We start from the raw sequence: 12556 nt of genomic DNA on the forward strand, positions 1-12556 counted from the left end.
TCTCCTTATTTTTATACATTTGCCTCTGACGGATTACACAATACCAACGTCGACTACACACGAATCCGGATCCGTTCGCCCTGATTCGCGCTCGCCCTAGTACCTGTTCGCCATAAATCCTGTTCGCCCTGGGTTTGTTCGCCCTTATACCTGTTCGCCCTAGGTCCGTTCGCTCTGATTTTTATTTTATTTTGTTGTTTTGTTGTATAATGCTTACTATTTGAAAAGAGTATGTTAAAGTATGTTTCGCCGAATATTTATGTTGTATTGATGCTACCAAAAAATATTTTCCTTTTATCTGCACTGTAGAGTACCAGGAATACAAGGTATTTAATTTAAGATAACTGAAGACCATGTTATCTGCATGTATTTATCTTTATTGATAAATTTTAACAATTTCAAAACAATCATTAACAGTTATAACAAGATCCAACTTCGCATCACACACCAGTTATGTCCTTATTTTTTACAATATTATTTTATAGAGCACAATGCATATATAGGAGATGTGTCAAAACGAACTTGAGATCAAAGAACCCAATCTGTGTGCGAAACAAAAACCCCTTTTATATTTTACAATTCGTACATCGTTGTTTTTACTCATTCCAAGCTGACTAGTTTATTTAAAAAAAATGTTACTTTCATTATTAATCCAAAAGACAATGAGTACAAAAGTAAATGAGCTCAAACATACATATATATTATGCATCATGATATGATACAGTGATGATTTATATTCTTAGCATTAAGTAACCCTACAATAGTAAGCTGTACTTTGGATGTTTGTATCAGTATAGTTTGTCTTTAATCCTATTTTCAAAACTGTATACATTAGATGTACAAAAGATTATATATGATATGTTTATGATCTTAAGGAAGTATCGAGGAATGTCATCGGATACTAGTCTTACAAAAAAAAAGGGAATTGCAGCGTAATATCAAAAACGGAGAACAAAGTATTTAATTGTCGCACTGTGTGTCTGTGTATGTCTAATTATTTGCGGAACCACTGTTTTTCAACTGATCAAGATTTATGTAACAACATGTTCAAACGACTGTTACAAGTCATCAACAGGAAGTTGTTGCTGCTGTCATGTTGCACGTTTATCTTTTTTTATTTCAAAACCCTGGTCAACTCTGTTACGATAAATGCCCTATATAAGCGAATAAGAGCGTTTTATTGATTGAATACTTGCCTATTGTTGATGCTGACAAATGATGTTATTTCGTCTGCGCCTGATTTAAATGTGGAAAGTGATACGGTGGATGTACATTTCAATCAATTAATCTAAATGCATACTAAATATGTTGATAATCATTAATACCTTATTTTGTTTTATTGCATTCAGTCAAAAAATCATGACTATCCGCCTCTAAATATTTATCAATATAAATGGATTTTGACAAAATCCTTGTGCGTTAATTAACTGTTTTTTTTCGAAAATAAAGAATTTCTATAACGCATATAAAATACAAATGAGCGGCAAGTAAAACCTTAAGATGTTTGATACTACATGGGTTATCTAAAGTAAAGTACATAAAAGTTATCAATTATCTTACCAGAATCACTTGTTGCTTACATCCAGAATACAGTATGGATATGAAACGTTAATGAAAGAAAGCATAACAATTATCACAGTTATATTTTGTTTTTAAACGATAAACATATACTGGATTAAACTCGGAATTTCCTCTCAATATTTGAAAATAATAACATGTAATCTCCTACAATATGTTTTCACCATTAATGGTTAATGTACGCATTAGTAAATTCTGGATTATTATAATGGTTTTATTATCGATCAATATCAGATTACGATTTATAGTTTTTGATATTTAATGTATTCGTTGATTTGAAAAGAATCGGCGAACACAAATTATCTATAAAATAAATTTCTTTTGGTTCAAACGAAAATCGTTCTCGCTTGTAGATCCAATTTAAACTGTAGTAATGGACCATTTTCTTTTTAATGGGAAGTGACGATTAAAAAACTGTAAACAGTTTAGCTATGAAAACGTAGCCTCAATTGTACCTTTTATCCTATTTTGATTTGGATCTAATAACTCACATATATTCATATAAAGGTATCACAGGAAATTTCGCTCAAACATCCTATTTGAAAATCCAGGTAAGGTTAATATTCCGGCGCTAAAATGTCCTATGATGTCGGCGTTCAAATGACCCAATGTACATTTTTTATTTTCGCTCAAATGTCCTATAAATATGCACTTCTTTGTGATAAATGTAACTTTTTATACATGATATAGCGTAGACATTACAACTAAAATTCCAAAGCTTGCAAAAGGAAAAGCTAAATTGTGTTCTGCATCATAAACACATATTGACTATTCAAATTTTATCATTCTGCTCCTTTAAACAGATTTTACACATCATAAAGGTATCGAATTTTCATTTTTGTTGTTATGTTGTATAATGCTTACTATATATGTCACGTGATAACGTTTTACCCAATAGAATTGTTTGAAATATATGTAAGGTATAATGATATTAATTATTGAATTACATTGAAAATTATTACTTGAATATAAAGTAGCGTTTTTGTTTTTTGTCGTGAACCCCCTGATACGGTCACTTTATTGATAGGCTACCACGTGATATTTTACATTTTAACAAAGTTCATTTCAGTGTAGATCGGATAGTAAAGAAATAAAGACTAGGTTGCAGTCAAAAAATCATTTATATGTTAGAACCTATTTGCCTTTTGACAAAACATATATGTGTTTTAATAATGCGTATGTTTATTAAATATCAAGTATAATGATAACGCAATTATATAGTTCATGCTCTGAGACGGTCCCTGTACGTGTTGTGTGTGTAGACTTAAAGGAGACGTGACACGAATTTTAAAAAAAATTTTTTTTTATTAAATTGATAAATATTAGTCTTAAAACATGTTTTGTACAGGAATTTTGTAATATTCGTAATCAGTTCGATAAACTAAATCGAAATACTAAACGTAACTTTCAACAAAAGGAGCAGGATAATTTGACTAAACTGTTTCAAAGTCACAACACTCAGGACTTCTGGAAATACATTGGTAATATTGGTATTGCGAATGAACGTCGCCAAAACATTCCATTCAAAGTAAAAACAGATGACGGCTTTAGTAGTGATGTTGATGCTGTCCTGGACAAATGGAAAACAGATTATGAAAAACTATTTAATTCTGGTGATAATGGTAACTTTGATAACAATCATTTAGGCTGGGTAAAGGGAAACAATCATGTTTTCCCGACTAGGAACTGTGACACTTTGAACTGCTCTGTGACGAGACAAGATGTCATTGACGCTGTAAATAGGACTAAATTGAATAAAGCAGTCGGCTTTGACTATATTCCTGTGGAAAGTTTACGCAATAGCATATGTATAGACCTGTTATTTAAACTTATTTCATTCTGCTTTCAAAATGGTAAAGTGCCTGATTTATGGTTAAATGGAATTATAAATCCTATTCCAAAAAATGATAGTGGTTGTAAATTCGATCCTATGTCATATAGAGGTATAATTATTTTATCTATCCCATGTAAAATTTTTGCTGACATTTTGAATAAGCGTTTAAATAAATGGCTCAATGAAAATGAAATTTTATGTGATGAACAGAACGGTTTTCGAAAAGGTAGAAACTGTACAGATCATGTTTATGTATTAGATAATATTGTCAAAAGCAGAAAAAATGCAAAAAAGGATACATTTGTATGTTTTGTTGACGCAAAGAAAGCATTTGATACTGTTGATAGAGACTGTCTACTTTTCAAATTGAGAAAAATTGGTATTAGCGGTATATTTTTAAATTGTATTACTTCTTTATACAGTAATGTCAATTGTGCAGTCAGAGTAAATAACTTTATGACATCCTTTTTTCCTGTTGCTCTTGGTGTAAAACAAGGCTGTGTTTTATCGCCGACTTTATTTTCTATCTATGTAAATGATTTAGTCTCAGATATTAAAGAAGCAAATTGTGGTATTCAAATAGATGACATAATGGTCTCTTTGTTATTATATGCTGATGACATTGCATTGATTTCACCGGATGCAGAGAAACTGCAAAAGCAGTTGGACATTTTAAACAAGTGGTGTGAAAAGTGGAGATTAACTCTAAATAAAAACAAAACCAAAATTGTTCATTTTAGAAATAAATCTATACAAAGAAGTAATTTTCAGTTCAAATGTGGTGAACTTTGTCTTGAATATGCAACTGGTTATAAATATCTTGGTGTACTTTTGAATGAATTTTCGGATTATTCAATAATTGCCAAAGAACTGTATGCCAAAGCCTGTCTTTTAAATGTTGATTTTGATTATTTATGCGATATTAAAAACTTCGTTATCTTATGTGTAATGAGAACATGGTTCCTCTTTTAGCTAGTTCCTTTTATTATATGTTTTACCGACGTAAACATGTCATTTAGAAATTATATATGTTTTTTATTTTTTTTTTTTTTTTATTTACGAAATACTTTTTAAATGTAACAAAGTTGTCCTTTTATGTATGTATTAGATGTTTGTTTTAATGATAGTGTCTCATAAGTCGTTTTCGGCTGGCATCCTTTTACTAAATGTTAGGTTCTTATGACTTTATGTGTATATATATATAGATACGGTAATGGATGGTGACACTTTAATAAAAAAAATCTTACCTTATCTTATTATCTGTACAATTTTGCTGGTCAAAACCTGATCAATCGGCATTTTTCTGGTCAAAGAATCCAGCGCTTGTCATAATCAAGGATTTGTATAGTGATTTGTCATAATGAATGATTTTTAATTAGATAACGATCACGTGATCGTGCTTACGTCAGTGGTTACAAGCTGGGAAAATGTCTCTAACTGGACGATGTCGATACACTATGGACGGTATTGACAGCACTTTTCCCGATTACTGACAAACTATAAAGACAATTGACCTCATCAATTTGAGCCATTGTGTGTGGAAAATAACCAAGAAAAGGATATTAATTCTTCATGCGAAGAGTCCAACAACGACGATTTTTCAGACAATACCGATCGGATTGTTACCATACATATTTGGTCTGTCTGATGAATAAATTTAATAGACCGCTTTCTGTATTTTTTTTTTATTTAAATAAAACTACTTTTAATCATGATTGAAAATATAAATTTCTAATTATTGATGATCAAATTGTTCTGTTTTCTCTGTTACGGTAATGTTATAATTATGTGTGCGCCAGAAGCAGAAAAAAACGATAGTAAAAGTCAAATTAGGCGTTCGCATAGTGTCCGTTTTTTTGTGTGTTTTTTTGTTTTTTGTTTTTACATAGACTTTTAATAGGTATAAATTATCACCAAAAGTTATGCTTATAATTTTTTTGGTTGGAAACCATGCATCACACAAAGGATTTGTATAGTGAAAAATCCTTAATCACACTATTTCTGCATTAGGATATTCAATTAACAATTTTATGTAAACAATTCAATTCAATATTTACTTCTCACCTTATGTATAAAATTACACAATACAAAACATTTATTGGAGGCTGTTGTTTTAGTGATTATATGTTGACACCTATAGCATACTTGACCATGTGAAAGGTAAGAAGGCACCTGTAGTGTGATTTACGTGTTATGTTATTTACCTTTTAAAACAATACATTTTTAAGAAAAACTATCTTATGTTGAAATAATTAATATAGTTATACTAAACTTCTAAAGTATGCTATTCCATCCAGACCCTTATAAATCTAATTTCAAAGTAAAGGAAGTACACAAAGTAAATTCAAATTCACTTATTTCCATCCCTCTCTTTCAAATATCATTTAGCAATCAATTTGTTTATTGCTACCAGCAAAACGCTTGAGCCCATGAACATATTCGCAACACATAATGTTCTTTTTCATAATATTTCTTCTAAAAGGGGTCATTTGAATAAATGTTAGATTTTCAATCGGACTGAGCAGGAAAATGTTTACATGTAACATACTTCAGTCTTCGAGAACATGAGTTGTGTATTAGCTGTACTTGGCTTTGATCAAGCTTACATTTTTTCTGCGGAAATTATTTTGTTATAAATAAGTTAATTTTCTCGTTAAAATTGTTTCACATTTTCACGTTGAAAACTTTAATAGCCGAATATACGGTATGGGGTTTTCTCACTGTTGGAGGCCTTACGGTAAACGACACTTTCTTCATTTATTATAAAGTTTCCATTTTAAAAAGAAATGTTTTTCATCATCTGAATCTTTACCAACTAAATAGTTGTCAATAATTATATTCGATGTTCAATATAATAAACTTGAGAATGGAATAAGGGAATGTGTCAAAGAGACAACAACCCGACCAAACAGCAGAAAAGAATGTAAAAGACTTATGATTCACATTCTCGTATCATTTCCTTATTTGCTTTTATGCTTTTTGTCTAACAATTTCTTATGAAGTGATAGACTTGCAAGCATACAGGAATATTACCTTTCCATCTCAAGAAGTCAATTAAAAAAATGTATCTGTTATAAACCTTTTTATATCTGCATATTCTTAAAAGCAATAAAAATAAGATCTATATACAGGTTGTCGATTAGATATCAACACTTGTTAGGGTATTTAATTGGTGGTGCATAAGGTACTGTATGGTCGTACAACAGGTGTTCATTAAACATATGATTAGGTTGTTGTACCTGTATTACTATAATATATTCCAATCTCAACTGTGCCCTCGGCAAAACCAACATCCAGGATGTACACAAAGAGCTTATGAAGTAATATTGCGTAATAACTATGTCTTATCAATCCCCCATGTGGCGTGACACCTGAAGTTTGCAACTTCAAACGAGACCTGAAATTGCGAAACTCAATCATCTGTACCGTACACCTGTGACCCATGATGTACTCATGGCATAGCACCCGAGACCCCAACTCTGGATTCCTTATGAAAGTGGGCGGAAAGAAGTGTAGTTTGGTCTTGTTAAAAAGTCTCATCTTTACACCTTCTAAATCTGCGTGTCATTCGAAAAACATAAAATATCATGTCAATATTCTTTTTAATTATATTGTTGAATCCATCGGCATCACACATAATCATTGTTTATCACTGTCATGCGTTTTGTTGGATAATAATCGAATCTAAATTTGTGCTGTACCCATATGTCGGTATGAATGAATGTAACCACTTACGTAGTAGCCTCGTTCTGAGCGACTTCCGGGATGGAAATATGCATATTTGACAGGTCGATAAATCGTTGCATTAAATATCATTAAAAGACATATTTTACCAAATAGTTGACACTTACATTTCTATTGTTGTATTTTTGGGGAAAGTTAAGTATAAATAAACATTTTGAAACACAAATTGAAAATCGAGTCATGTCTCCTTTAATACAGCGTACTGTTGTGCATTGTGACAATAAATCTGGGAATCGTTTATTAATATATAATAATGTCCCAGAATAACCAATTTTATTTGCTAATTGAAAATTAAGCTGAATAAAATCATTTAAGACAGCAGAGAAGATAATTCTGTATAAATTGTTTATTACTCAGACTTAAATAAAGAGTGAGCTATTTATGATGTCTCTGTACTGGTCAAAGGGTCAGATTTGTCATACTTAATTAAACGATAAATTGTTGAAATTAGATAACATGTTTTCACGTGAAGAGAAATTTCACAAATATCAGTGCATGATTGGATTACATCTTTCTTATTGGTCAATGATCTTGTGGGGTCAGCACGAGTTCACGTGTAAGTGCGTTGTGGTCACTTATCAAACAATTTGTGAAAAATTCCCACCCGCATACCTCCCTTAATTTTATCTTTAGAAATAGATATGTATATATGTTTATTAGTGGGGCAGATTTTTCTCCCCATCTTTGCTAAGTATTCTTTGTCATTTATTCAATTGATTTGATTTTAGTTGATTTTATTTCGTAGTAATTATGTATTATAATTTCATATTAGTTATGAACTTTTATGTCAAATGTTTTATTCAGTGCAAAATGTATTTTTTGCATTATATGATTTTGAATGAATGACCTTTTCGTCAATTTAGTTTTTATATCATATAGCAAAACAAGCTCAGACTCTGGCCTGTGTATACATTAGTATGTTTATGGTATCTAACTGGCTGTCTTAATAACTTATTATTTCTGGACGTTTATCATGTGATATTTTGTAATTAATCATAGCCTGGGAAAATGTCGGAAAGCATGAAGAAAATTAACAAAACGATATTTCTGTTATAAATATTTATCTTAAGTCGGAAACACAGTGGTCGGAAAGCAGAAAGATAATTGAATAAAAGGATTTTTCTGTCGAAAATATTTAATTCCATTAATAGATACTACCATACCAAGAGAATATTCATTAAAATTATTTAGTTTAAACTGAGACTAAATTTATCCTTGATAGAATATAATTTAAAATGTTATATATACGTGTATTATGTCCCACAGGTATGACCGGACAATTTGGACTGTGCAATGAAATTAGTTTTTAAACAACATTTTATGAATTCAATTGTTTTAATGTATATTCTTGTTTTGCATTTATTTTATTATTCTGAACTTTGTCGTAAATTTAGGCATAAGTGTTTTACACGGATTATGTGTCACAAAGGACTTAAATTCATTTACTCTATCCATTTAATTATTTATTCTCTGTAACAGTTTAGACAATAATTTACTTATACGTGTCGGACATTAATTACTCTTCTAATCTATTGTTATTTCTATTTGGCATATGTTAATCTTCTTAATCCTTTAATTGCTTGTGCTTATATATATTGTTATTGTTTGTATGTTACTTTACATTTGGTTTGGAGTTGTTGTTCGGTCTTGCCGGACTGCTAAAATAAAAGTTTAAGGAGCGAAATATTCCTTCTTGATTTCCATTTAGCCGGAACGAAATTTTACCCGGCTATATCTGGTGTTAGGACATCCGGGCAACGCATCTATCGGATACCTTGCTCTACCTGTGAAGCAAACAGAAAAATGGATACGCGGAGAACCAGAAATTTTGGCCGAGACTGGAGATACCAGATGTCTGATCATGGAACTACCTTTCAGACAAGAAATTTTCAACATATGGACAACTACCTATGTAAGTTTTGTGGAAAGACTGTGAACAATCAATTTCATTTTAGACAATGTATAGCAAAAACGTCATTTTGCTATACGTGCAGAAGTTTTGGACATTACGCCAGAATGTGTAATTTTCACAGACAACCGGACGTGAAAGTTGTTAAGGTTAAATCCAAATCGAAATTACGTCGTGACGCAGAAAGAATGATAAAATTCAAAGAACAGAAAGCTATGTCAATTTTTCCTTGTGCGGAACTCAATACTATTGAACTGATGGACTTCTTTCCAACCTTAGGTTATAATAGGGAATTTATAGATAACGTTAGACTCAGGCACGATCGAGTGAATTCCGAGAGAGTTAAATTCAAAATTAAAAGTGTACACTATGAAAAGAAATTTAAAGAATTAAATCAAAAGCATACCAGTGTTGTTAGCAATCTAGAAAAACTTCAAAAACAAAACGCAGATGACCAAAAAGATATGGAAAAATTACGGGAACGCATTACTGATCTTGAAGAAGCTAATTTTCGGATTTACGATCAAAGATGTGAAGCAATCGACCAGCAATACCAATTACAACGCGATAAAGAACATATGCGGGATCGAATCACCAAACTAGAAGACGAATTGGACAATTTTCGGAAAAATACAAAAGAAGATAATCATCCAAACCAAAACTATCGTTACAGAGGACGCCACAACCACAGAGGAAACTTTCGGAACAATTTAAGATGAACAGTAAGACCCGGGTCGTGTCTTCAAGGGCCGCGGGAATATATGACCGGACAATTTGGACTGTGCAATGAAATTAGTTTTTAAACAACATTTTATGAATTCAATTGTTTTAATGTATATTCTTGTTTTGCATTTATTTTATTATTCTGAACTTTGTCGTAAATTTAGGCATAAGTGTTTTACACGGATTATGTGTCATAATCTTGGACAAAGGACTTAAATTCATTTACTCTATCCATTTAATTATTTATTCTCTGTAACAGTTTAGACAATAATTTACTTATACGTGTCGGACATTAATTACTCTTCTAATCTATTGTTATTTCTATTTGGCATATGTTAATCTTCTTAATCCTTTAATTGCTTGTGCTTATATATATTGTTATTGTTTGTATGTTACTTTACATTTGGTTTGGAGTTGTTGTTCGGTCTTGCCGGACTGCTAAAATAAAAGTTTAAGGAGCGAAATATTCCTTCTTGATTTCAATTTAGCCGGAACGCCATTAGACCCGGCTATACAGGTTTGAACAGTGAATACATTTATGAAAATTATATGCAACATATGAGCACCAATGAGCAGGGATGCATATACATAAGTAAGTATCTAAATTTTAAATGGTAGTGAATGAAAAAATACTTGCTTGGTTTCAATTCACAAGGACTTTAAATCCTTGCATCTCACAACAAACGTAATTAATATTTTACAATAATCATAAAAAAACTTAATTACTACGTTAATATAAGCCTCTGCTTATAATTTGCATAGCAATATATTAATATAGTGGAAAGTAAAGTTAGAGGATTTGATAAATAAAACGTCCACCAGTAAATACTTGACGTTTGTGTTTATTGATATTATATCTAAATTATCGGAAAATATTCATTAACAGGAATGTATGTTAATAATTAAATTTTAATTCTTTTTTTGTTTTTGTTTTTAATAGTTCAACCTTATAGCATTTAAATCTTTGCAATATGGTACGATTTTGAAAATTGTATTCATTATCCTACACGTCCTGGTTCATTTACATTATATATCGCCCTGCAGCCGGTTGTACGAACGTGTCATTAGTCTAATGAGTCATCAAGTCTTCATTAGCCTAATGCATCATAAAGGCATAATGAAGACTTAATGACCCATTAGGCTAATGTCACGTTCGTACAACCGGCTGATGTTCACACAACACACTAATGAACACTTTCGGTTTGCGTTCACACAAATTCCGGATTAAATGGCAATGAATCCGGAGTCAAAACACTTGAGGGGTGTAGTTTGACATCCGAATTTAAACATTAGATTGGAGCCAAGATTAATATATGTGATGATGCAAATGCGTATTCTTATCTAGAGTATCCGTGCGTATGCTTTCTATTTACTATTACTGAAAAAAACACGTGCATGCATAAGTATTAATTTCACTCACGAATGTGAATTTTCGCCTTTCTTATCTAAATTCGGGACACGACAGTAAGAGCTTGACATGTGACTTTCAAGCATGGTCATCATTACTTAAGGTATTCTGACCTCTAGCTTTTCCTCTTTTCTTTTTCTTTTTTGAGTGACTGTCCTATTATAAACTTTGACATTTTCGAAATGCTCAGGATTTCCTACCTCAGGAATAGATTACCTTAGATGTATTCGGCAAAACCTTTGTTTCGAACTTTTGGGTCCTCAATTCCTTTCATCTTCGTACTTTATTTGGCCTTTTTAACTTCTTTTTTTTTTTTCGAGCGTCACTGATGAGTCTTTTGTATACTGAACTCGCGTCTGGCGTACAACATTTTAATCCTGGTATCTTTTTATATCTGCATATCTTTTTATATAAATTGGTTCTTTTGAGAGTATGTTCAGGTATTCATAAAACTCCTGAAAATAAGATATTCTTCAAAACTAAGTTATCCTGTAGAATATTTGGATTGATTTAAGTAACTCCAGGAAATCTTTAAAATTTGAACTGTTTTATGAGACCAAAATAATTGTCAGTTTATAAGAGGTCCCAATGAAGCTGGTGTGTTACTCTCAAGAAAAATATACAAAACCTTCTAAGTTGCATGCCACAGGGTTTCACTCTCCATTGAAATTGGACTTTAAATTTATCTATACAACATCAACCATGAGTACAAACAGCTTCAATAACGAGTATAAGAATAATTGAAGGCATCCAGGAAACAAAATATGAAGATATGATAGATAAAATAAATGCACCCAATAAATGCAAGCAAACCGAGTGCTTAAATTTATATTGCGATTGGTTTGTGTAATTTGCATTAGACATATGGTTTGCAGAAACTGGGATTTGCAAAAACATGATGTACACTCCCAAGTAATAAATAAAATAGTCAAGCCTTAAAATGTTAATTTAAATAGTAGCAGTATATGTTCATTTTTCTTTTCACAGCTATCCAACATTGCTTTCAACTGACTTGTGCAAGAATCTACACACAATTACATATTTTCAATAAAAAAGTTTTAACATCATCATTATCTTTATTCTATCAATTATTTCAAATCAAAAGCAAACAAAAATTCAGCAACATTTTTTGGTGACCAGTCAGCGGTCTCGGGTTCACGTATTGCTTTTTTTTAATGAAAGCAACTTGTTTTAATATCATATGTATAAGAGTCTTTATTGAGTTTACACAATACATATACATTAGAATTCCGATTATCTGTTGGACTGAAAAGGAAAAATTTCGTTACCTTACACATAGATTATATTCTAATTGACTCCTGGCGTATAATGTATATTCCCAAATGCATGTATGTCCATT

At 31.2% G+C, this 12556-nt stretch overlaps 1 protein-coding gene across 2 annotated transcripts in view; it reads left to right on the forward strand.

Moving 5' to 3' along the window:
* LOC127711358 (solute carrier family 28 member 3-like) overlaps positions 1 to 12556 on the forward strand; it is a 104624-nt gene that overhangs the window by 6377 nt on the left and 85691 nt on the right. The gene's annotated exons all lie outside the window — the stretch shown is intronic.

Source organism: Mytilus californianus, unplaced genomic scaffold, assembly GCF_021869535.1.
Source record: "Mytilus californianus isolate M0D057914Y unplaced genomic scaffold, xbMytCali1.0.p SCAF_8, whole genome shotgun sequence".
NCBI lineage: Eukaryota > Metazoa > Mollusca > Bivalvia > Mytilida > Mytilidae > Mytilus > Mytilus californianus.